Source organism: Cherax quadricarinatus, chromosome 39 (genome assembly GCF_038502225.1).
Source record: "Cherax quadricarinatus isolate ZL_2023a chromosome 39, ASM3850222v1, whole genome shotgun sequence".
Classification (NCBI taxonomy): domain Eukaryota; kingdom Metazoa; phylum Arthropoda; class Malacostraca; order Decapoda; family Parastacidae; genus Cherax; species Cherax quadricarinatus.
Window position 1 is genome coordinate 12905289 of NC_091330.1, and position 27500 is coordinate 12932788.

General features: G+C 48.7%; 1 protein-coding gene across 13 annotated transcripts in view; it reads right to left on the reverse strand.

Moving 5' to 3' along the window:
- The window catches only part of Csk (C-terminal Src kinase), a 457260-nt gene that overhangs the window by 326417 nt on the left and 103343 nt on the right, over window positions 1-27500 (reverse strand). For 6 of the 13 annotated variants that reach the window (XM_070092394.1, XM_070092390.1, XM_070092387.1 and 3 more), the window contains exon 2: window positions 16109-16179. The exons of the other annotated variants lie outside the window; for them this stretch is intronic. The gene's annotated coding sequence lies outside the window, so the exon portion shown is untranslated. The remainder of the gene's footprint in view (window positions 1-16108; window positions 16180-27500) is intronic. 13 annotated transcript variants of the gene reach the window in all.

Genomic DNA, 27500 nt, shown 5'->3' on the forward strand with positions numbered 1-27500 from the left:
TCTCAGGGAAATGGTACTGGGTAGACAGTAGGCTCTCTCAGGGAAATGGTACTGGGTCGACAGTAGGCTCTCTCAGGGAAATAGTACTGGGTTGACAGTAGGCTCTCTCAGGGAAATGGTACTGGGTCGACAGTAGGCTCTCTCAGGGAAATGGTACTGGGTTGACAGTAAGCTCTCTCAGGGAAATGATACTCGGTTGACAGCAGGCACTCTCAGGGAAATGTTACTGGGTCGACAGTAGGTTCTCTCAGGGAAATGGTACTGGGTTGACAGTAGGATCTCTCAGGGAAATGGTACTGGGTTGACAGTAAGCTCTCTTAGGGAAATGGTACTGGGTTGACAGTAGGCTCTCTCAGGGAAATGGTACTGGGTTGACAGTAGGCTATCTCAGGGAAATGGTACTGGGTTGACAGTAGGCTCTCTCAGGGAAATGGTACTGGGTTTGAGAGGCTCTCTCAGGGAAATGGTACTGGGTCGACAGTAGGCTCTCTCAGGGAAATGGTACTGGGTCGACAGTAGGCTCTCTCAGGGAAATGGTACTGGGTTGACAGTAGGCTCTCTCAGAGAAATGGTACTTGGCTGACAGTAGGCTATCTCAGGGAAATGGTACTGGGTTGACAGTAAGCTCTCTCAGGGAAATGGTACTGGGTTGACAGTAAGCTCTCTCAGGGAAATGGTACTGGGTCGACAGTAAGCTCTCTCAGGGAAATGGTACTGGGTCGACAGTAGGCTCTCTCAGGGAAATGGTACTGGGTCGACAGTAAGCTCTCTCAGGGAAATGGTACTGGGTCGACAGTAAGCTCTCTCAGGGGAAATGGTACTGGGTCGAGAGTAGGCTCTCTCAGGGAAATGGTACTGGATCGACAGTAATATCGTAGGGTTCTTTAATGGAGATATCGGGGGTTGAAGGTAGACACACTTGTTGGATGGTAACATATATTGTCAGACTCTGATGATGGGAGATGGAGCCCAGCCTTGCCGTGTACTAGTCTGGATGGTCTGCCGCCGAGTGAGAGGGAGACAGAGGTACGAGCCTACACATGCGCATCCCGTGACGTCACACAAAGTCACAGGCCTACAAGGGATCTCCTATCTAAAGCACATGGATGATACTAATATGCTATGCTATATAACACAGGGATCAGCAACTATGCTGACAGCTCGATCATGTTACGTATGTTGTCTCGACATACACTACTATCTATAGGCTGAACAGGCAGGCGGTTCTGGGCTGATTCTATACAATAACAAATTCATATATAACTTAGAACTAATGGATGGTATCATAATGGATGTTGCAACATGAGTTTTACGTAATGGGTGTTAACGTAATGAGTTTTAATGTAATGCATTACAAACTATAAGAGCAAATCATTGTACAATATGGATGGAATTGATCGATCGATCTGTATTCAAGCACTCTACGGATTCTGAGGAAGAATAAATATATATATACAAGATGAAATTAACAGCAAAAGCATCTGGTGCACTCAGACTATTACTGTCAAATTCTCAGAATACGGAGGGAACGTGAACATGAAAAAAAAAAAAATTCTGAAAAACTAATCAGTTAATAACAAACAGTTGACAATTTACTTCATCTCGAACATCTAGTTATACAGACTATGTACATTTAAACCCAATTCTGCGAGGGTGAGGTTTACATATGCAGAATGGTTATCATCCCTGGGAGGATCGAATTCCTCTGCAATGGCTAACACATGCCTTGACTGAGGGAGATCTAAACGAGTATCTACAAAAGATACTTGTGGATTTCTCAATACTTGCCGAGTACGCAAGGAGTAACGACATTCAGGTTGGTTATCTGACTGAGTATCTGAGGTAGAGGGTACAGAGTCAAGAGGATTTTCAGCATCTGTCATATTAGTCTGGGTAGCAATATCATCAACATCGCATACTAATTTCATATGATCTAAATGCGATTCTTTGTACTTGCCCGTACTAATTTCTCTAACCTTATACTTATTACCAGAGATATATTCTACAACTCGATAAGGTCTGACAAACTTTTGATCGAGCTTAGGCATTTCGGATGTTTTGTTGAAATTTGTCAGCATTACTCTTGAACCTACTTTGACTTTTGACGGCTTAGCACGGCTATTAGTTACTCTAGTAAATTCTGCTGTTGATTTATGAAGTGTTTCACGGATTATTCTAAAAACACTCTGAGCCATGCTGGTACGAGTTGCTACGAAATCATCAGGGTTGTAATTAGGTTTCGGAGTGGAATATAACAACTCATAGGGTAAACGCTTGTCTACACCATACAATGCATAATGTGGAGTATCACCTATGGAAACACTGTAAGCAGAATTTATGGCACATTGAACATCTGGTATGACTTCATCCCAAGTTTCACTATTGGGGTTGATAGTGGCTCTCAGGACATCAAGTACCTTTTTATTGGTTCTTTCGGCTAACCCATTGCTAGCAGGATGATGAGGAACAATGGTGGATTTAGAGATCTTGTATAAAGTACACAAATTTTCAAGAATCTCATTACAGAATTCACCTCCATTATCTGTTACTAAGGACTTTGGGGTGGTATGCCTGCAGATAATGCGTTCTTTAAATGCTTTAGCTACTGTCTCTGCAGTCTTATCTGCAATCGGAACTAACTCACAATATCTGGTGAAATGGTCTACCATAACACACAGATGTTTGTTGCCTTGGAGGGAACATTTAAAATTGGTTAACAAATCAAGGGCAACTCTTTCCCACGGTTCGCTAGTGGTTGGGTACACTTGGATTGGATTAGGACCATTGACATTTCCTTTATGTTGCATACAGACACTACATTTCTTAACATACTCGGAAATGTCAGTTGCCATACGTGGCCAAAAGTATTTCATTCTGGCTTGTTTCACAGAACGATCCATATCAGGATGTGCAACACCTGGTGCATCATGAACTAGCTGTAGAGCTACGTTCACTAGTGACTGTGGAATTACTAACTGGTAAACTCTTCTGCTTGGAGTACCCAACTCGGCTGTTCGATACAGTAATTCTTGGCTCATTACAAAGTCACTAATGGGTGCTGGTGGATTCACAGTAAGAATAAGATCTTCCTGGAGCAGGAATCGAATCACACCAGAACACAAGGGATCGGTTCATTCTTACTGGAGGAATGAACAAACTCGGTGGAGTGGATGATTCCCCCCGGTTGAAAAAATTAACGCTTTAACACGCAATATGAGCAAGGGAGAACGAATCTACTATCTCAAACTGCAAGCACAGGAGAAAATAAATGAACACAAGAATGTTCAACACACAGGGAACAAAAGAAAAATACACAAAAGCTGGGAAGAAGAAAAAAAAATTATAACAGACAACACTGAGTTGTGATGCAGAATATGAGGTGAAAAATTTACTGAAATACTTCACTGGAATACTGAGAACACAAGGTGATTCTGAAGTGTAAACACAAGTTCTATACTGCTCATATGTTGCACACACAACAAAGGAAAAACACTAAGGTACTTAATTCAAGTATATGAAAAAAAGAAACACAACACAACAGACATGAATAGCACAAAAATTAACACTGAATTAAGAAGAGAAAAAAAGAATATTGCAATCAGTATATAATAAACACTGAGTCTGATCACTAGTCACTGAATGTCACTAAGAGAAAAATCACTGGAACACAAAAGAAATGTCTCAACACTCGCAAATGTCTCTATGAAAAAAAATATTATCGCTGTAACGACTTGAAGAATAAGGTTGATGGAGGAAGGTTGGAGGATTGTTTATGTCGTCTTGCTGCTGTCCTCTGCACACGTGATCATAGAATTGCGCTTACATCGACGAGAGACACACACAGGAGGCTTTTAACGGTGGCACAAAACACACACTAGCTCTTGACCCCCTATGTGGTCCTTAAAATATGGTGCTATAACCCTTAGTAGTTTACCAAACACTGAAGAAGTTAGGTGAGTGGGTAATGGCTGAGTGAGGCGTCTGAGGCCGCGTGGTGAGTGCAGTTGGGTTTGTGGGTATAACAGAGCTGAGACCGGCAATGGTGCGACACACGTGGTCGTGGGTGGCTGGGTCTATGGGTTGAACGGCGTAAGCCTCACTGAGAACAGCCACACTGCCGCGAAGATAATTCTAAGCCGACTGGCTTAAAAACAAACCCATGAATTACCACAACACCACAGGGTTGAAAAAGAGCACTCGGAATGGCTTGGAGCTTGAATCACAAGCGATGAAGACTACTCACGTGGCTTGCTCGAGTACTGGGGTAAGACACCTGGGTTAGTTGCTAGCTGGTTTATCTTAACCCTTCACACAGAATAGCTTGATAACTTCACACGATGAGCACAGCAGAGGTGGAAGCTGGCTTGGCAGGCAAAAGAATTGGATGGGGTAGACTAGGCTCGACTGGGCTTCCTCACCACAGACTGGAAGCTGGCTTATTTTGCAAACTCGGGTCAACCCCTCGGGAGTGATGCAAATAAGCAGATAAACACTAATACAAAGAGACTGACCAGTGGATGGTGTAGAAGCTTGGGAGAGTAGCTGACTTGAGGTAGCAGGCTGGCTAGGTCGGCCTACTGGTGACATGAAATGGCCGTCTTGCTGGTCGAAATTTATCTCCAGAAATCGCTGTAATCGTCAGAATTACAGGCCCTCCGTTGCCACCATTTATCGTAGGGGTTCTTAAATGGAGATATCGAGGGTTGAAGGTAGACACAAAGGCGAAGACAGGCACGGCACTGGGCTCCATTTCCCATCATCACAGTTTGACAATATATCGTTACCATCCAACAAGTGTGTCTACCTTCAACCCTAGATATCTCCATTTAAGAACCCCTACGATAGTAAGCTCTCTCAGGGAAATGGTACTGGGTCGAGAGTAAGCTCTCCCAGGGAAATGGTACTGGGTCGACAGTAAGCTCTCTCATGGAAATGGTACTGGGTCGACAGTAGGCTATCTCAGGGAAATGGTACAGGGTCGACAGTAGGCTCTCTCAGGGAAATGGTACTGGGTTTGACAGTAGGCTCTCTCAGGGAAATGGTACTGGGTTTGACAGTAGGCTCTCTCAGGATAATGGTACTGGGTTACAGTAGGATCTCTCAGGGAAATGGTACTGGGTCGACAGTAGGCTCTCTTAGGGAAATGGTACTGGGTTGACAGTAGGCTCCCTCAGGGAAATGGTACTGGGTTTGACAGTAGGCTATCTCAGGGAAATGGTACTGGGCTGACAGTAAGCTCTCTCATGGAAATGGTACTGGGTCGACAGTAGGCTCTCTCAGGGAAATGGTACTGGGTCGACAGTAGGCTCTCTCAGGGAAATGGTACTGGGTTGACAGTAGGCTCTCTCAGGGAAATGGTACTGGGTCGACAGTAGGCTCTCTCAGGGAAATGGTACTGGGTTGACAGTAAGCTCTCTCAGGGAAATGGTACTCGGTTGACAGTAGGCTCTCTCAGGGAAATGGTACTGGGTCGACAGTAGGTTCTCTCAGGGAAATGGTACTGGGTTGACAGTAGGCTCTCTCAGGGAAATGGTACTGGGTTGACAGTAGGCTATCTCAGGGAAATGGTACTGGGTCGACAGTAAGCTCTCTCAGGGAAATGGTACTGGGTTGACAGTAGGCTATCTCAGGGAAATGGTACTGGGTTGACAGTAAGCTCTCTCAGGGAAATGGTACTGGGTTGACAGTAGGCTATCTCAGGGAAATGGTACTGGGTCGACAGTAAGCTCTCTCAGGGAAATGGTACTGGGTCGAGAGTAAGCTCTCTCAGGGAAATGGTACTGGGTCGACAGTAAGCTCTCTCATGGAAATGGTACTGGGTCGACAGTAGGCTATCTCAGGGAAATGGTACTGGGTCGACAGTAGGCTCTCTCAGGGAAATGGTTCTGGGTTTGACAGTAGGCTCTCTCAGGGAAATGGTACTGGGTTTGACAGTAGGCTCTCTCAGGGAAATGGTACTGGGTTTGACAGTAGGATCTCTGAGGGAAATGGTACTGGGTCGACAGTAGGCTCTCTTAGGGAAATGGTACTGGGTTGACAGTAGGCTCCCTCAGGGAAATGGTACTGGGTTTGACAGTAGGCTATCTCAGGGAAATGGTACTGGGTTGACAGTAAGCTCTCTCAGGGAAATGGTACTGGGTCAACAGTAAGCTCTCTCAGGGAAATGGTACTGGGTCGAGAGTAGGCTCTCTCAGGGAAATGGTACTGGGATGACAGTAGGCTCTCTCAGGGAAATGGTACTGGGTCGACAGTAGGCTCTCTCAGGGAAATGGTTCTGGGTTGACAGTAAGCTCTCTCAGGGAAATGGTACTCGGTTGACAGTAGGCTCTCTCAGGGAAATGGTACTGGGTCGACAGTAGGTTCTCTCAGGGAAATGGTACTGGGTTGACAGTAGGCTCTCTCACTGAAATTGTACTGGGTTGACAGTAGGCTATCTCAGGGAAATGGTACTGGGTTGACAGTAGGCTATCTCAGGGAAATGGTACTGGGTTGACAATAAGCTCTCTCAGGGAAATGGTGCTGGGTTGACAGTAGGCTCTCTCAGGGAAATGGTACTGGGTCGACAGTAAGCTCTCTCAGGGAAATGGTACTGGGTTGACAGTAGGCTCTCTCAGGGAAATGGTACTGGATAGACAGTAAGCTCTCTCAGGGAAATGGTACTGGGTTGACAGTAAGCTCTCTCAGGGAAATGGTACTGGGTCGAGAGTAAGCTCTCTCAGGGAAATGGTACTGGGTCGACAGTACGCTCTCTCAGGGAAATGGTACTGGGTCGACAGTAAGCTCTCTCAGGGAAATGGTACTGGGTCGACAGTAGGCTCTCTCAGGGAAATGGTACTGGGTTGACAGTAGGCTATCTCAGGGAAATGGTACTGGGTTGAAAGTAAGCTCTCTCAGGGAAATGGTACTGGGTTGACAGTAGGCTCTCTCAGGGAAATGGTACTGGGTCGACAGTAAGCTCTCTCAGGGAAATAGTACTGGGTTGACAGGCTCTCTCAGGGAAATGGTACTGGATCGACAGTAAGCTCTCTCAGGGAAATGGTACTGGGTTGACAGTAAGCTCTCTCAGGGAAATGGTACTGGGTAGAGAGTAAGCTCTCTCAGGGAAATGGTACTGGGTCGACAGTAAGCTCTCTCAGGGAAATGGTACTGGGTCGACAGTAGGCTCTCTCAGGGAAATGGTACTGGGTCGACAGTAGGCTCTCTCAGGGAAATGGTACTGGGTTGACAGTAAGCTCTCTCTGGGAAATGGTACTCGGTTGACAGTAGGCTCTCTCAGGGAAATGGTACTGGGTCGACAGTAGGTTCTCTCAGGTAAATGGTACTGGGTTGACAGTAAGCTCTCTCAGGGAAATGGTACTGGGTTGACAGTAAGCTCTCTCAGGGAAATGGTACTGGGTTTGACAGTAAACTATCTCAGGGAAATGGTACTGGGTTGACAGTAAGCTCTCTCAGGGAAATGGTACTGGGTCGACAGTAGGCTCTCTCAGGGAAATGGTATTGGGTCGACAGTAGGCTCTCTCAGGGAAATGGTACTGGGTTGACAGTAAGCTCTCTCTGGGAAATGGTACTCGGTTGACAGTAGGCTCTCTCAGGGAAATGGTACTGGGTCGACAGTAGGTTCTCTCAGGGAAATGGTACTGGGTTGACAGTAGGCTCTCTCTGGGAAATGGTACTGGGTTGACAGTAGGCTATCTCAGGGAAATGGTACTGGGTTGACAGTAAGCTCTCTTAGGGAAATGGTACTGGGTTGACAATAGGCTCTCTCAGGGAAATGGTACTGGGTTGACAGTAGGCTATCTCAGGGAAATGGTACTGGGTTGACAGTAGGCTCTCTCAGGGAAATGGTACTTGGTTTGACAGTAGGCTCTCTCAGGGAAATGGTACTGGGTCGACAGTAGGCTCTCTCAGGGAAATGGTACTGGGTCGACAGTAGGCTCTCTCAGGGAAATGGTACTGGGTTGACAGTAGGCTCTCTCAGGGAAATGGTACTGGGTTGACAGTAGGCTATCTCAGGGAAATGGTACTGGGTTGACAGTAAGCTCTCTCAGGGAAATGGTACTGGGTTGACAGGCTATCTCAGGGAAATGGTACTGGGTTGACAGTAGGCTCTCTCAGGGAAATGGTACTGGGTCGACAGTAGGCTCTCTCAGGGAAATGGTACTGGGTTGACAGTAGGCTCTCTCAGGGAAATGGTACTGGGTTGACAGTAAGCTCTCTTAGGGAAATGGTACTGGGTTGACAGTAGGCTCTCTCAGAGAAATGGTACTGGGTTAACAGTAGGCTATCTCAGGGAAATGGTACTGGGTTGACAGTAAGCTCTCTCAGGGAAATGGTACTCGGTTGACAGTAGGCTATATCAGGGAAATGGTACTGGGTTGACAGTAGGCTCTCTCAGGGAAACAGTACTGGGTTGACAGTAGGCTATCTCAGGGAAATGGTACTGGGTTGACAGTAGGCTATCTCAGGGAAATGGTACTGGGTTGACAGTAGGCTATCTCAGGGAAATGGTACTGGGTTGACAGTAGGCTATCTCAGATAAATGGTACTGGGTTGACAGTAGGCTCTCTCAGGGAAATGGTACTGGGTTGACAGTAGGCTCTCTCAGGGAAATGGTACTGGATTGACAGTAAGCTCTCTCAGGGAAATGGTACTGGGTTGACAGTAGGCTATCTCAGGGAAATGGTACTGGGTTGACAGTAGGCTATCTCAGATAAATGGTACTGGGTTGACAGTAGGCTATCTCAGGGAAATGGCACTGGGTTGACAGTAGGCTATCTCAGGGAAATGGTACTGGGTTGACAGTAGGCTCTCTCAGGGAAATGGTACTGGGTTTGACAGTAGGCTCTCTCAGGGAAATGGTACTGGGTTGACAGTAGGCTATCTCAGGGAAATAGTACTGGGTTGACAGTAGGCCATCTCAGGGAAATGGTACTGGGTTGACAGTAGGCTCTCTCAGGGAAATAGTACTGGGTTGACAGTAGGCTCTTTCAGGGAAATGGTACTGGGTTTGGAAGTAGGCTCTCTCAGGGAAATGGTACTGGATTGACAGTAAGCTCTCTCAGGGAAATGGTACTGGGTTGACAGTAGGCTCTCTCAGTGAAATAGTACTGGGCTGACAGGCTCTCTCAGGGAAATGGTACTGGGTTTGACAGTAGGCTCTCTCAGGGAAATGGTACTGGGTTGACAGTAGGCTATCTCAGGGAAATAGTACTGGGTTGACAGTAGGCCATCTCAGGGAAATGGTACTGGGTTGACAGTAGGCTCTCTCAGGGAAATAGTACTGGGTTGACAGTAGGCTCTCTCAGGGAAATGGTACTGGATTGACAGTAAGCTCTCTCATGGAAATGGTACTGGGTTGACAGTAGGCTCTCTCAGTGAAATGGTACTGGGTTGACAGTAGGCTCTCTCAGGGAAATGGTACTGGGTTGACAGTAGGCTCTCTCGGGGATTTAGCAAAGGGTCGCCATCAGGTTCTCTCATGTAACTGGCACTGGGTCGACAGTACATTCTCTCAGGAAACTGACACCAGGTCGACACTGGGTGGAAGTTATCGGGAAGAAGGCTTGGGTGGTGGGCTGCAGGAGCGTTCTGTGTGACAGTTGCGACAGCTGTTATATGTTGCAGGACACGCGAACCCACTCAAACCCTGCACACAAGATCACCAGAAAGCTGGGAAGAACACTGGATCAAAGTGAATGGGAACGTGACCGTAGACGGTTAGCAAAGTGGGAATGGAAAGAGGAGGCTGGATAGGAATGGGATAAGTTGATGATAATAGCAAATAATAATAAGAAGAAAACAATAATAAAAGCAACACTTACAAAACTAACAATATGAATTCACTTAAAAAAGTGAAGAGCAGTTAGACTAAAAATAGATGGAGTATTGAGAGAGGGAGACATTTACTATCAAAGCGACACCCAGCAAGATAGAAATAGCGCGGCTGGTGTATATGTATGTACTCACCTAATTGTGGTTGCAGGGGTCGAGACTCAGCTCCTGGCCCCGCCTCTTCACTGATCGCTACTGGATCCTCTCTCTCTCTGCTTCCTGAGCTTTGTCATACCTCTTCTTAAAACTATGTATGGTTCCTGCCTCCACTACTTCACTTGCTAGGCTATTCCACTTGCTGACAACTCTATGACTGAAGAAATACTTCCTAACGTCCCTGTGACTCGTCTGAGTCTTCAGCTTCCAGTTGTGACCCCTTGTCCCTGTGTCCCCTCTCTGGAACATCCTATCTCTGTCCACCTTGTCTATTCCCCGCAGTATCTTGTATGTCGTTATCATGTCTCCCCTGACCCTTCTGTCCTCCAGTGTCGTCAGTCCGATTTCCCTTAACCTTTCCTCGTACGACATTCCCTTGAGCTCTGGGACTAGCCTTGTTGCAAACCTTTGTACTTTCTCTAACTTCTTGACGTGCTTGACCAGGTGTGGGTTCCAGACTGGTGCTGCATACTCCAGTATGGGTCTAACATACACAGTGTACAGTGTCTTGAACGATTCCTTATTAAGGTATCGGAACGCTATTCTCAGGTTTGCCAGGCGCCCGTATGCTGCAGCGGTTATTTGGTTGATGTGTGCCTCCGGTGATGTGCTCGGTGTTATGGTCACCCCAAGGTCTTTCTCCCTGAGTGAGGTCTGTAGTCTTTGTCCACCTAGCCTATATTCTGTCTGCGGTCTTCTTTGCCCCTCCCCAATCTTCATGACTTTGCATTTGGCTGGATTGAATTCGAGGAGCCAGTTACTGGACCACATGTCCAGCCTCTCCAGGTCTCTTTGCAGTCCTGCCTCATCCTCTTCCGATTTAATTCTTCTCATCAACTTCACGTCATCTGCGAACAGGGACACTTCAGAGTCTATTCCTTCCATCATGTCGTTCACATATATCAAAAATAGCACTGGTCCTAGAACTGACCCCTGTGGGACCCCGCTCGTAACAGGCGCCCACTGTGATACCTCTTCACGTACCATGACTCGTTGCTGCCTCCCTGTCAGGTATTCCCTTATCCATTGCAGAGCCCTTCCTTTTACGTGTGCCTGATCCTCCAGCTTCTGCACTAATCTCTTGTGGGGAACTGTGTCAAAGGCCTTCCTGAAGTCTAGGAAAACGCAATCTACCCAACCCTCTCTCTCGTGTCTTACTTCTGTTACCTTGTCATAAAACTCCAGGAGGTTTGTGATACAAGATTTGCCTTCCATGAACCCATGCTGGTTTTCATTTATAATCTTGTTCCTTTCCAGGTGTTCGACCACTCTCCTCCTGATAATCTTCTCCATGACTTTGCACACAATACATGTCAGACACACAGGTCTGTAGTTTAGTGCCTCGTTTCTGTTTCCTTTCTTAAATATGGGGACTACATTAGCTGTCTTCCATTTCTCAGGTAGTTGCCCAGTTTCAAGGGATGTGTTGAAGATTGTGGTTAGAGGCACACACAGCATCTCTGCTCCTTCTCTAAGGACCCATGGGGAGATGTTGTCCGGTCCCATCGCCTTTGAGGTGTCAAGGTCACTTAAGAGCTTCTTCACCTCCTCCTCAGTTGTTCGTATGTCATCCAACACTTGTTGGTATATTCCCTCTTGATGTTCCCTTCTGTGCTGTCTTCCCACAGCCCTTCCTGTCTCTACTGTAAAAACTTCCTTAAATCTCCTGTTCAGCTCCTCACATACCTCCTGATCATTTCTTGTGAGTTCTCCACCTTCTGTCCTTAATCTGATCACCTGGTCTTTGACTGTTGTCTTCCTCCTGATGTGGCTATACAACAGTTTCGGGTCAGTCTTGATTCTCGATGCTATGTCATTTTCATACTGTCGCTGGGCCTCCCTCCTTACCTGTGCGTACTCGTTCCTGGCTCTGCGACTGATCTCCCTATTTTCGTGTGTTCTCTGCCTTCTGTACTTTTTCCATTCTCTATTGCACTTTGTTTTTGCCTCCTTACACCGTCGGGTAAACCAGGGGCTTGTTCTGGTCTTCCCGTTGTTACTGTTGCCCTTGGGAATGAACCTTTCCACTGCCTCCTTGCATTTTGTTGCTACATATTCCATCATTTCATTTACTGGCTTTCCTGCCAGTTCTCTGTCCCACTGGACCTCCTGCAGGAAGTTCTTCAACCCTATGTAGTCCCCTCTTTTATAGTCAGGCTTTTCCCATTCTACTCCTGTTATTCTCTCCACTTGCAGCTCTACTATGTATTCAAAGCACAGAACCACGTGGTCGCTAGCTCCTAGGGGACTCTCATACTTGATGTCCTCAATGTCTGAGCTGCCCAGGGTGAACACAAGGTCCAATCTTGCTGGTTCATCCTCCCCTCTCACTCTGGTAGTGTCCTTAACATGTTGGTGCATGAGGTTTTCCAGCACCACGTCCAACATCCTGGCTCTCCATGTTTCGGGACCCCCATGTGGCTCCAGGTTTTCCCAGTCAATCTCCCTGTGGTTGAAATCCCCCATAACCAGCAACTTTGCTCTGCTGGAGTGAGCTCTTCTTGCCACCTCAGCAAGTGTGTCCACCATTGCTCTGTTGCTCTCTTCATATTCCTCTCTTGGCCTCCTGCAGTTCTGTGGTGGATTATACATCACTGCAATGACCACTTTGTGTTCCCCAGACTGAAGTGTACCTGCTATGTAGTCTCTTTCTCCTGTCTCATCTATTCCTTCCATTTTCTCGAATTTCCATCTGTTTTTTACGAGCAGAGCAACCCCACCTCCCCCCCTACCCCTTCTATCTTTCCTCATGATCTGGTATCCTGGTGGGAAGATTGCATCTGTTATTGTCTCCATGAGTTTTGTTTCTGTAACTGCTATGATGTCTGGGGACTTCTCATTGATTCTTTCTTGCCATTCCTCATGTTTATTCGTTAATCCATCTGCATTTGTGTACCAAACCTTCAACTTCTGTTCTAATACTGTAACTGTGGTGCGGGGGGTGGAAACAGAGGGATCGGTGTGTGATGGTTGGTTTGGAATGTTCAGTTGCCTTGGGGGTGTCGTGGCTGGAGTCCTTCTGCAGGTGTTTCTGGGGGGTGCGCTTGTCCTTCCATTTGATCCTGGGTTATTCTGCTCTCCTTTTTCATTTCCTCCCATTTCTCCTTTCGTTTTTGAACTCTCTCTTTCATTGTCTTCCTTTCGTCCTGTGTTCTGTCTCGGTCGAGGTACACACTCCGGAACTCCTGCTTGCCTCTCAGCCGTGCTTTCTCCTGCAGGATCATGGTTCGGGTTGATTCTGCCTTGAAAATTACTTTGAGAGGCCGATTCCTTTTCTTTGTGAACCACCCAATTCTCCGAAAATTTGCCACCTGGGTCATGTCCCCCTCGCCTATCACCTTCATGATGTCTTCAATCGCTTTTTTCTCCTCCTGCTTTCTTTCATCATAAGTTTCCCCTTTAGCTTCGTCTAGCCCATAGACAAACACGGATCTCTCCCTTTCCACCTCCCACTGTGACTCCCATTGCATCCTCTGATGTGTTTTAGTTCCTTCCCGTGGAGTGTTCCTTCCTTCAGTCCCTTCCCTCGTTATGGCCCCTATGCTTCTTGGTTTATCCTTCCTGCTCACCTGCTCCTGGCCCCCACAGGTATCTGGTAAGGTCCTTGCACATGTCCTAGTTCCATCAATGTCTTCCAACCTCTCTTTCTGTCCTAGAGTGCTCCCTGTCTTTGTTTTGGCCCCATGTGGGTTTGACAGGACCTCTGCATACAGTTTAGTTTCCATGCTTCCTTCGGAACTGTTGTCTGTGTTCGACGTAGCCATTGCCGATGCTACTTCTGTAATATCTTTGTCTCTGTGCTGTTTCAGATGTATGTGTGTGTGTGTGTGTGTGTGTGTGTGTGTGTGTGTGTTGAGGGGGTGCAGCAGACACCTTAAGGTCAGGGGTGGTGGGTGGTTGCAGGTATGGGTCAGGGGTGGCAGGGGGCAAGAGTCAGGAGAGGTGGGTGGAAGGCCGCGGGTCATTTGCCCACTGTAAGCCTCATTACCCTCGCCTCTTCAGTGCCTGCCGAGTGCCACTATCCTTTAGTTGATTCCCATGGTCACTATGGGCCACAGTCGCCCATCTTCCAGCGTCTGGCTGCTGTACTCGACCTATAGAGGTTGAATCTCAGCTCCTGGTTGCTACTGGATTAGCCATCCCCCTGAACCTTATCATGCCTGTTATTCAAGCTGTGTAGAGATCTTGCCTCTCCCACTTCGCTGTCTCAGTCATTCCACGCCCTGACCACTCAGAGGCTGAATAAATTCTTCCTGACTTCCCTGTTATTCATGTATAAGACTCCTACGATTTTAGCGCTTCTATACAATAATGATAATAATAATGATAATAATAATAATAATAATAATAATAATAATAATAATAATAATACAAAAAATACAAATAATAATAATAACGCCCTAACTCCTCCCTCTCCCTCTCTGCCGTCATGAACGCTGCTCGTGATTGCTCTTTCTTTATTACATTTTCAGTTTATTTGTAGGCTTTATTTATTTACATTGGAGAGAACTGCTGCCACTGGTGAATTACAGTCATCATTTTCACACAGCCACCACTACACTGCTGCTTCAGCAGCACCAACAGCATCTACCACCACCACCACCAAAATAAGAATAATAACACTGCTGCTTCAAACTAATACTACTACTACTATTACTACAGCTGTAGTAATACTACTACTGCTAATAATACTATTAATAATAAAACTATGTGTAACAATACTACCGCTGCTACTACAGGACATTTACCGTGTTACGAGTTAGTACAAATTTATTAGTAGCAGATGTCTGAACCTTCTAATACTGTACAATGCCAAAGAAAGAATATGAACTGCTGACCAAGAAAAAATTTTCACGGAAAGTCGCAACGAACTTTTCTAATCAGAGACGTAGACGGGAACAATTGTATACTGTTTCTGATGACAAGGATGAAACGATCTAGTGATTTCGCTCAAGGTAGAGGCTTTCAAGAAAGTACCCTCACCAAATGCGTACAAGCAATGTCAGCCTGTACATAGCTATGCGAAGCTGGAGTCTATCTGGTGGTCAACGCCCCTGCGGTCTGGTCCTCGATCAGGCCTATCGGTTGATCAAGGGCTGCTCAACCAAGCTGTTACTGCTAGCCGCAAGCAATCCAGCGCAATCCAAGCTGCAAATAAATTTTCTGGTGTCTTCTCCACAACAGTAAATAGATACTGAAATGCAGGAATTACGCCAGATTCGCAATAAAAAAGTCTTACAGATGCGGATGAACTGGTTATGATCTCTCCGTTTCAAGAATCATTCGATGATTTTTTTTTCTCAGGAACAGAAACAGTTGTGATGATATAACGTAAGTTTCTGATTGAGCAGAAATGAGTGTTATGGTCAGCAAGAGATTTTGAAGTTTACATCTGAAGCGAAAGAACAAGATACGATCCATTGTAAAGACGCCCCGTAGAGTTAAAGTTGTAAAGTAAAAGGACACAAGTGCAACTAATGTGACATTTATTGTGGCAACGTTTCGCTCTCCAGGAGCTTTATCAAGCCATTACAAACAATACATGGACACAGAGGGTATATAAAGGCTCTGAGTGAGGTGCAATACTAGTGAGGTACCATTTCGATGTTCACTAGTGGTAGTAGTAGTAGTAACAAAAATAATACAATATGGAAGAGCAAATAATTCGTACTCATGTACGAATTATTTGCTCTTCCATATTGTATTATTTTTGTTACTACTACTACTACCACTAGTGAACATCGAAATGGTACCTCACTAGTATTGCACCTCACTCAGAGCCTTTATATACCCTCTGTGTCCATGTATTGTTTGTAATGGCTTGATAAAGCTCCTGGAGAGCGAAACGTTGCCACAATAAATGTCACATTAGTTGCACTTGTGTCCTTTTACTTTACATATTGTCGGTAATTCTACCAACTTTATTACAGAGTTAAAGTTAGTGAGGATGTTATCTCTAACAGTTCCCAAAAGTTATTCAAAGGAATAATATGTATATTGTAACAGCTAGCTACATGCCCTACGAGTTAGCACCTAACCCCCTTCCCCTCACTTTCTGATGAAGTTTCAACGAGGAAAGGAAACAAGGCAGCACTCGTAAATGTACTTGAATCATGCAGACCTTGGGAAAGAACAGCCTCAGAAGACTACCAGTAGGGCGTGGATGGTGGTCACCTTCAGCGTAGCCTCCACCTGCAATGTACCAGGATATCCTAAAAGTCTATACAAATTATGCCATCAAGCATTATAGACACAGAGCATTAGTGGTGATTGATGGTTATCCAGAAATTCCTACAATTAAAACTTAGGAACAAAATCGCCGAGCTGACATGAAGTTGTTTTTGAAGAAAACGTAGCCACAATAATACCACATTTCCTTAGTAATATATCCAACAAGACACAACTAATAAACTGAAGAAACACCTCCACTCAGCTGGCATAATAGTTCATCAGGTCAATGATGATGTTAAGCGTTAAAAGAACTTGCAAATTATAAGATGAGGGACATAAAATTGCGGTAGTGGATAATGACAGATTTACTAGTGCTACTAGTTTCCCTTTCAAAGCATTTCAACCATATTTATATTTACAAATTGCAAGCAAATCTCGGACACATGTGCTAGCCTTATCTTTCCTTCGTTCACCGGTTGAAACCTAACATTAGCTCTTTATGGCAAAAACAAGAAAAGCTCTAAGTCATGAAGCACAGTCAAAGCATATGTGATATACTGTCTGTTTTCAGTAATCCACAAGCATCAGCAGATGACGTGGGTAACAATGACATCTTTCGTATTTATGGGGCTCAAAAAAATTATTGTTTTTATGTGTACTAATAGTTGTAGCTTAGATGTCTATAAAATTAAAGTTTCGTAAGAACATAAGAAAGAAGGAACACTGCAACAGGCCTACTGGCCTATGCGAGGCAGGTCCAAATCTCCTACCGGCTTAAGCCAATGCCCCAACCTAGTCAGGTCAGGTCACATTCACTTAAGGAAGGAGCACGGCACCTGACCTAGTAGCACAAACTTGTCAGGTCCAACTCACACCCACCCGCACCTACTCTTTAAAACTATACAACTCATCCACAACTCTATTACCAGACCAGTGCTTTCCTATATCCTCTGAATCTGAATTTTTCCAACTTAAAGCCATTGCTGCGAGTTCTGTCTAGGCTAGATATTTTTAGCACGCTATTTACATCCCCTTTATTTATTCCTGTCTTCCATTTATATACCTCAATCATATCCCACCTAACTCTACGCCTTTCTAGAGTGCAGATTTAGGGCCCTCATCTATCCTCATAGGAAAGATTTCTGATACATGGGATCAACATCGCGACCAAATGAGTTTTCCATAACGCGTTTCAGATGAGATCTTACTCAACCCAACAGGCTGTCACCAGGAGTCGAACCTATAATCTGTGAATACAACAATTATAGGTACACTACTACTACAGCGCCAGGATTATGCCAAGCCAGCACTTGGCCAGCGGTAAGCCAGTACTAGGGTAGGCCAGGGCAGCTCTTGGTTAGCACTACTGAAGGCAGGATCAGCGCGAGGCTGTGAGCACAGGTGGGAAGAAGCTTGGCCATGTATCACTTTACAATATTGATGCCCCCGCTGCCTACCTCCTGCAGCATTCATGTTCACTTCAGCCTCAACTCTCTTCCTCACCTCTCTTTTCCCTCATCCGCCCTTACTTCATTTCCTTCCCTCGCCCTCACAGAGCGAGGACGAGGGAAGGACACGGTGGGAAGGAGGTGAGGGTGGGAAGGAGGTGAGGGCGAGAAGTGAGGGTGGGTGATTTCGGGGCAGGAAGATTCTGGATATTTTCTAAGCCAAGCGGCCCTGAGATGACCTTTTATGGGAATGAGCGTTTTCTTACCTAGCGCTGGTTGACCTAGGATGACCTATCAGGACCCCTGACCCCAAGCTGACAACTAATGTGACATTGCGGCAGCGTTTCGCTCTCCAGGAATATAACATTCGTTGCATTTGTATCCTTTTATTTAATACAATATATATAGTAGGGTGGCCCAAAAAATGTAAAAGTTCGAAATGTCTCTGACTATAAGGTTCTTCTTGTTACATACTGGATGTGCATCCAACAGGAGGCCTGGTCATGGACCGGGCCGCGGGGGCGTTGATCCCCGGAATACCCTACAGGTAGACACGAAAACTTACACAGTTGGGACAATATTTAGAGGTATCACATTCCCAGAGTACCAAGAAGTCATTTTTTCTCCATCACTTAAAAATTAAAATTGACCTTTAAAATCGTATTAATGTTAGTAGAATTACGTTGCCACAATAAAATGTCACATTAGTTGCACTTGTGTCCTTGTACCCAACATAACCTTTAAAATCAATGCTACTCTTAGGCTAACCTAAGCTGACCTTCCTCTGCCACAGGCCGGCCCGGCTCACCTTCCTCTGCCACAGGCCGGCCCGGCTCACCTTCCTCTGCCACAGGCCGGCCCGGCTCACCTTCCTCTGCCACAGGCCGGCCCGGCTCACCTTCCTCTGCCACAGGCCGGCCCGGCTCACCTTCCTCTGCCACAGGCCGGCCCGGCTCACCTTCCTCTGCCACAGGCCGGCCCGGCTCACCTTCCTCTGCCACAAGGCCGGCCCGGCTCACCTTCCTCTGCCACAGGCCGGCCCGGCTCACCTTCCTCTGCCACAGGTCGGCCCGGCTCACCTTCCTCTGCCACAGGCCGGCCCGGCTCACCTTCCTCTGCCACAAGGCCGGCCCGGCTCACCTTCCTCTGCCACAAGGCCGGCCCGGCTCACCTTCCTCTGCCACAAGGCCGGCCCGGCTCACCTTCCTCTGCCACAAGGCCGGCCCGGCTCACCTTCCTCTGCCACAAGGCCGGCCCGGCTCACCTTCCTCTGCCACAAGGCCGGCCCGGCTCACCTTCCTCTGCCACAAGGCCGGCCCGGCTCACCTTCCTCTGCCACAAGGCCGGCCCGGCTCACCTTCCTCTGCCACAAGGCCGGCCCGGCTCACCTTCCTCTGCCACAAGGCCGGCCCGGCTCACCTTCCTCTGCCACAAGGCCGGCCCGGCTCACCTTCCTCTGCCACAGGCCGGTCCGGCTCACCTTCCTCTGCCACAGGCCGGCCCGGCTCACCTTCCTCTGCCACAGGCCGGCCCGGCTCACCTTCCTCTGCCACAAGGCCGGGCCGGCTCACCTTCCTCTGCCACAAGGCCGGCCCGGCTCACCTTCCTCTGCCACAGGCCGGTCCGGCTCACCTTCCTCTGCCACAGGCCGGCCCGGCTCACCTTCCTCTGCCACAAGGCCGGCCCGGCTCACCTTCCTCTGCCACAGGCCGGCCCGGCTCACCTTCCTCTGCCACAGGCCGGCCCGGCTCACCTTCCTCTGCCACAGGCCGGCCCGGCTCACCTTCCTCTGCCACAAGGCCGGCCCGGCTCACCTTCCTCTGCCACAAGGCCGGCCCGGCTCACCTTCCTCTGCCACAGGCCGGCCCGGCTCACCTTCCTCTGCCACAGGCCGGCCCGGCTCACCTTCCTCTGCCACAAGGCCGGCCCGGCTCACCTTCCTCTGCCACAGGCCGGCCCGGCTCACCTTCCTCTGCCACAGGCCGGCCTGGCTCACCTTCCTCTGCCACAGGCCGGCCCGGCTCACCTTCCTCTGCCACAAGGCCGGCCCGGCTCACCTTCCTCTGCCACAGGCCGGCCCGGCTCACCTTCCTCTGCCACAGGTCGGCCCGGCTCACCTTCCTCTGCCACAGGCCGGCCCGGCTCACCTTCCTCTGCCACAGGCCGGCCCGGCTCACCTTCCTCTGCCACAAGGCCGGCCCGGCTCACCTTCCTCTGCCACAAGGCCGGCCCGGCTCACCTTCCTCTGCCACAAGGCCGGCCCGGCTCACCTTCCTCTGCCACAAGGCCGGCCCGGCTCACCTTCCTCTGCCACAAGGCCGGCCCGGCTCACCTTCCTCTGCCACAGGCCGGCCCGGCTCACCTTCCTCTGCCACAAGGCCGGCCCGGCTCACCTTCCTCTGCCACAAGGCCGGCCCGGCTCACCTTCCTCTGCCACAAGGCCGGCCCGGCTCACCTTCCTCTGCCACAAGGCCGGCCCGGCTCACCTTCCTCTGCCACAGGCCGGTCCGGCTCACCTTCCTCTGCCACAGGCCGGCCCGGCTCACCTTCCTCTGCCACAGGCCGGCCCGGCTCACCTTCCTCTGCCACAAGGCCGGCCCGGCTCACCTTCCTCTGCCACAGGCCGGCCCGGCTCACCTTCCTCTGCCACAAGGCCGGCCCGGCTCACCTTCCTCTGCCACAAGGCCGGCCCGGCTCACCTTCCTCTGCCACAAGGCCGGCCCGGCTCACCTTCCTCTGCCACAAGGCCGGCCCGGCTCACCTTCCTCTGCCCCAAGGCCGGCCCGGCTCACCTTCCTCTGCCACAGGCCGGCCCGGCTCACCTTCCTCTGCCACAAGGCCGGCCCGGCTCACCTTCCTCTGCCACAAGGCCGGCCCGGCTCACCTTCCTCTGCCACAAGGCCGGCCCGGCTCACCTTCCTCTGCCACAAGGCCGGCCCGGCTCACCTTCCTCTGCCACAAGGCCGGCCCGGCTCACCTTCCTCTGCCACAAGGCCGGCCCGGCTCACCTTCCTCTGCCACAAGGCCGGCCCGGCTCACCTTCCTCTGCCACAAGGCCGGCCCGGCTCACCTTCCTCTGCCACAAGGCCGGCCCGGCTCACCTTCCTCTGCCACAAGGCCGGCCCGGCTCACCTTCCTCTGCCACAAGGCCGGCCCGGCTCACCTTCCTCTGCCACAGGCCGGCCCGGCTCACCTTCCTCTGCCACAGGCCGGCCCGGCTCACCTTCCTCTGCCACAGGCCGGCCCGGCTCACCTTCCTCTGCCACAAGGCCGGCCCGGCTCACCTTCCTCTGCCACAAGGCCGGCCCGGCTCACCTTCCTCTGCCACAGGCCTCCGGCTCACCTTCCTCTGCCACAGGCCGGCCCGGCTCACCTTCCTCTGCCACAAGGCCGGCCCGGCTCACCTTCCTCTGCCACAGGCCGGCCCGGCTCACCTTCCTCTGCCACAGGCCGGCCCGGCTCACCTTCCTCTGCCACAGGCCGGCCCGGCTCACCTTCCTCTGCCACAAGGCCGGCCCGGCTCACCTTCCTCTGCCACAAGGCCGGCCCGGCTCACCTTCCTCTGCCACAGGCCGGCCCGGCTCACCTTCCTCTGCCACAAGGCCGGCCCGGCTCACCTTCCTCTGCCACAAGGCCGGCCCGGCTCACCTTCCTCTGCCACAAGGCCGGCCCGGCTCACCTTCCTCTGCCACAAGGCCGGCCCGGCTCACCTTCCTCTGCCACAAGGCCGGCCCGGCTCACCTTCCTCTGCCACAAGGCCGGCCCGGCTCACCTTCCTCTGCCACAAGGCCGGCCCGGCTCACCTTCCTCTGCCACAAGGCCGGCCCGGCTCACCTTCCTCTGCCACAAGGCCGGCCCGGCTCACCTTCCTCTGCCACAAGGCCGGCCCGGCTCACCTTCCTCTGCCACAAGGCCGGCCCGGCTCACCTTCCTCTGCCACAAGGCCGGCCCGGCTCACCTTCCTCTGCCACAAGGCCAGCCCGGCTCACCTTCCTCTGCCACAAGGCCGGCCCGGCTCACCTTCCTCTGCCACAGGCCGGTCCGGCTCACCTTCCTCTGCCACAGGCCGGCCCGGCTCACCTTCCTCTGCCACAGGCCGGCCTGGCTCACCTTCCTCTGCCACAAGGCCGGCCCGGCTCACCTTCCTCTGCCACAAGGCCGGCCCGGCTCACCTTCCTCTGCCACAGGCCGGTCCGGCTCACCTTCTCTACCACACGGCTAACCTGAAACAAAAGTACTGGTGGTCTGAAGTGAATGGGGGGGGGGATACTACAGCAGAGGAAATGGGATGGGAGGGATGGGGAAAGGGAAGGGGAAGGGAGAGAAAAGGGATGCTCAATGACTTTTAAACAGTCGTAGTGTTAGTCTCCTTTCACATCTTCAACTACGCCCCTCCCATCTCCAGCACAGACCCCTCCAATCTCCAGCCCCACCCTTCCTACCTCCTGCCCCCACCACTTGACTTGTACTCGTTGGAACGCAGGAGAGATATATCATAATCTACACTTGGAAAATCCTGGAAGGAATGATCCCAAATCTGCACACAGAAATCACTCCCTACGAAAGTAAAAGACTGGGCAGGCGATGCAAAATGCCCCCAATTAAAAGTAGGGGCGCCATTGGTACACTAAGAGAAAACACCATAAGTGTCCGGGGCCCAAAACTGTTCAACAGCCTCCCATCAAGCATTAGGGGAATTACCAATAAACCCCTGGCTGCCTTCAAGAGAGAGCTGGACAGATATCTAAAGTCAGTGCCGGATCAGCCGGGCTGTGGCTCGTACGTTGGACTGCGTGCGGCCAGCAGTAACAGCCTAGTTGATCAGGCCCTGATCCACCGGGAGGCCTGGTCATGGACCGGGCCGCGGGGGCGTTGATCCACGGAATAACCTCCAGGTAAACCAGGTAACCCCAACCACCTACAACCCAGACGTGTCCACATCACACGTTCAACCCAGCCCAGCCTCTCCCACATCTATGATGAGGAAACAACGGTAAACACACTATCATAACTATGTGCTAAGGCTGATGGACTGATTACCTCATATTTTGTATATAATTCTACATTCTTCAGATTACGTCCATGTTTTGTATTGATAAAGGCACTAGTTGGCAAAAGTCTATAAATAAAGATACCCAGACGTTGCACATAGATGATCATTAAATATTTGTGCTAAAAGGCTCGTAATTCTTATACCATCAATTCACATACTAAAGTAATTTATCTCATCTGACTTAAGAATACTTTATTCCTTTTGTATTTAACTCCTCGATTACTGCCAATATAATCAGGATTGACAGTATACCTATGATGAGTTTCGAGAGTCTTTATACTCCCGGAGCCCGGCTATGGGCTAGGCTCGTGCAATGTGTATATACTCCCATGTTATATATGAGTGGGTCAACAGTGTCCGCTATTCCAGCATTTTCATATTTATTTAGGAATTTAACTAATTTAGTTCCACAGGTATTTCCTATTGAGCCTCCAATATTCTTATGCCTGGTATTTTAGTCTCCAAGAATAATGATAGGTTCACTATTAATGTGATCAGGTAACACCATGATATTGCATGCTTGCTCCACTTTGCAGGGCTATGAGTGAACGATGCAAGTTCTTTCTACCACAAATTACAACGGTTAGTTGATTCATGCAATTTCGGAGGTTCTCCATCTCATTCCACAGGCGCTGTATGATCCGTAAGGGTTTAGCGCTCACCAGGGAATATTATAATTGTAGGCTGCATTCTTAGTAAACAATATACATTAATATTCTTTCTTGGTGTCGCTAATGTGGGTTTGTTTTAAATTCTCTGCACTTTATCAGTAGTATAGTCACTTGGTGCTCTAGTTGCCGTTGCAGACAGAGCAGCTTGTTCGTGACTGTACATCAGCGCAGCGAGAATCTTCTGTTGCATAAGTAAAGGTCAGAGTGCAATAATCTGCGTAGATATGGTAACAGAAGATAAGGTTTCGTGATCTCTCTCTCTCTCTCTCTCTCTCTCTCTCTCCCAATCAATAACATAACAAAATATTAGCAGCCACACCACAAATAAATTGGTCTGGGTGAGGGAGGAACACATTCCCCATCGAGCCAGGGAACATTGCAGCTTGCGTCCAAAAGCAGCAAAATGTTCATGGTGTTTGCTAATTGTATATCTGACACACTTATGTTACAGCATCGTGTTCTGCAGTGGCTTGTCTTGCAGTAGTAGTAGTGTTTCGTAGTGTTACGTCTTGCAGAGCAGTGTGTACCGTGGTGTTGTCCTACAATAACAGTGTATTTCGTATTGTTACTTCTTACATTAGCAGTGGTTTCCAAGATGTTCCTAGGCTGTGTCTGACTTCCTTCCTGCTAAGAACAAAACGCTCTTAAACAATATTAAGTGGCTGCGCATCTCCCCATGTACTAACTACGTTACCATTCAAATACTCTCTTTTCCCTACCTCCCTTCACTACTACCAGATTTAGCACTTCAATAGGTACGGAGTAACAGGGAGAGTGTTGAGGTGGATATAATACCTTGAAAGTAGAAGGCACAGAATAGAAAAGTATCACAGACGGCACATCTGACGAGTGGAGTCTCTCAAGGATCAGTGTTTGGATCTATACTGGCCCTGATATTTGTAAACAACCTGCCAGAGAAATGGAAAACTACTGTTCGTACCACTGTGTGTGTGTGTGTGTGTGTGCGTGCGCGTGTGTGTGTGTGTGTGTGTGTGTGTGTGTGTGTGTGTGTGTGTGTGTGTGTGTGTGTGTGTGTGTGTGTGTGTGTGTGTGTGTGTCGTGCCGAATATGTAAAACTGGTCAATTAGCAACAGCTCATTAAAAATTAAGTAATTTCTAAATTTTTCTCTCATACGTTTAAAGATGTATATTTTTTCATTTATGCTAATGTAAAAAATAATAATTTTATACCAAAAGAACCTTGGAAAACTTACCTAACCTTATTATAACAAGTTCGATTTAATTTAGTCTAGTCCAACTAAATATATTTTAGATAAGTTTACAATAATTTAATAATAAACAAACAAAATGAAATATATTTTTTTCGTTACGTTCAGAATGATTTTTTGCGAAATTATTGCATACACAATTTTTTGCTTGCCTTATCCGGCAAGAAGAGCGTTGCTATTTAAGCCAAAATCGCAGGTGTGTGTGTATATATATATATATTATATATATATATATATATATATATATATATATATATATATATATATATATATATATATATATATATATATATATATATATATATATATATAAACAAAGCAACACATGTTGCTTTACCTGCTTTTCTGTCTTCGTGTTTTTCTTCCAGTGTATTAGTCAAGAAGATTGTCCTCGAACGCTTGAGAGACGTGGTAGGAGCTCAAGACCCCAGGTTTACTGAAGCAGCGATTCGGTGGGACACCCTTACAGACTCCTCCAGTAGACCAGCTCCTCCCAAAGAGCACAAACAGTCCCACTGGGACAAACCGATCATGGAAAAAATCGCCAACACAATGCTCTCGAACGCTTCAGGAAAGGACAAAGCTCGTCTCCTGGCAGTGAAGGCACCACACTCAGGAGATTTCCTGTTAGCTGTTCCCAATTCCTCCTTGGGGACTCGACTAGACCCACAGGCCATTCGGATTGGTGTTGCTCTTCGCCTACCCGCCCCCATCCTCACCGAACATAGGTGTATTTGCAGCAGGGAGACAGCTGATCAATTCGGACTGCATGGTCTCGTGTCACACAGCAGAAGGGAAGTATGCCAGACATGAGGAGGTCAATAACATCATAAAGAGAAGCCTCGCCACAGCCCGTTGCCCAGTTCAACGGGAACCCAAAGTGCAGAGGTCTGACGGAAGTCAAAAGCGTCCTGATGGAGCCACTATGCTACCTTGGAAGGATGGAAAGCAGATTGCCTGGGACTACACCTGTGCCGCCACATTGGCAGACACCTACTTGCCATACTCCGTAGTGGAAGGGGGTGGAGCTGCCAGCCACAGGGAGACCCAGAAGATCCGCAAATATGAAGACCTTCCCCCTTGCTATAACTTCATCCCAAGAGGGTCGGAGACCCTTGGAGCATGGGGCTAGTGTGCTCTAAAGTTCCTCAAAGAGCTGGGTGAAAAGCTCATCATAGTGATTATGTCGGAGGATCTCACCTTCAAGGACCATAACATTGTATCAATCGCATCTGCTAGAAAAATGACAGGATGGATAATGAGAACCTTCAAAACTAGGGAGGCCAAGCCCATGATGACACTCTTCAGGTCACTTGTTCTATCTAGGCTGGAATATTGCTGCACTCTAACAGCACCTTTCAAGGCAGGTGAAATTGCCGACCTAGAAAATGTACAGAGAACTTTCACGGCGCGCATAACGGAGATAAAACACCTCAATTACTGGGAGCGCTTGAGGTTTCTAAACCTGTATTCCCTGGAACGCAGGAGGGAGAGATACATGATTATATACACCTGGAAAATCCTAGAGGGACTAGTACCGAACTTGCACACGAAAATCACTCACTACGAAAGCAAAAGACTTGGCAGACGATGCACCATCCCCCCAATGAAAAGCAGGGGTGTCACTAGCACGTTAAGAGACCATACAATAAGTGTCAGGGGCCCGAGACTGTTCAACTGCCTCCCAGCACACATAAGGGGGATTACCAACAGACCCCTGGCAGTCTTCAAGCTGGCACTGGACAAGCACCTAAAGTCAGTTCCTGATCAGCCGGGCTGTGGCTCGTACGTTGGTTTGCGTGCAGCCAGCAGCAACAGCCTGGTTGATCAGGCGCTGATCCACCAGGAGGCCTGGTCACAGACCGGGCCGCGGGGGCGTTGACCCCCGAAACTCTCTCCAGGTAAACTCCAGGTAAACACAGAGCGACCAGCTTCCTCTTTCAGAGACTCAGTGTTGCGATCCAGATAGGAAATGCCTGCAGCATTCTGGGCACGCAGCCTACCGCCGGGGAGCTGAACGAAGTATTCGAGATGTAGCTCTGAGTTACCTATGTTATACCTTTGAAGAATTTCGAGAGTATATCTACTCTCTGAGCCCGGCCATAGGCCAGGCTCGTCTGGTGCTCGCCTGGTCAACCAGGCTGCTGCTGCTGGAGGCCCACTGCCCCACATATCCATCACAGCCTGGTTGATCTGGCACCTGGTGAAGATACTTGTCTAGTTTCCTCTTGAAGGCTTCAACACTTGTTCCATCAGTGTTTCTGATATCTTCTGGTAAGATGTTGAAAAGTCTGGGACCCCGGATGTTGATACAGTGTTCCCTTATTGTCCCCACAGCACCCCTGCTCCTCACTGGGTTTATTTTACACTTCCTCCCATATCTCTCACTCCAGTATGTTGTTATGGCAGTGTGCAGATTTGGGACCAAGCCCTCGAGTACCTTCCAGGTATATATTATCATGTACCTCTCTCTCCTCCGCTCCAATGAGTACATGTTCAAGACTTGCAGGCGTTCCCAGTAGTTTAGGCGCTTTACTGGCTCAATGTGAGCCGTAAACGATCTCTGTATTTGTTCCAGCTCCGATATTTCTCCTGCACTGAACGGGGACGTCAGCACTGATCAATATTCTAAGTGAGGGAGCACTAAAGATTTGAAGAGTGTCACCATCGGCATTATTTCCCTTGTTTTGAAAGTTCTCAATACCCACCCAGTCATCTTCCTGGCTGTCGTGATCTTTGTCTTGTTATGGTCTTTAAAAGAAAGGTCCGTTGACATAATTATTCCTAGGTCTTTTACGTGTTTCTTACGTTCTATTTGGTGACCCTCTTGAGTTTTGTATATAGTGCTCCTTTTGAGTTCTTCATTGTTTCCATACCTAAGCAGCTGGAACTTATCACCATTGAACGTCATGTTGTTTTCCACTGCCCACTGGAAAACCCT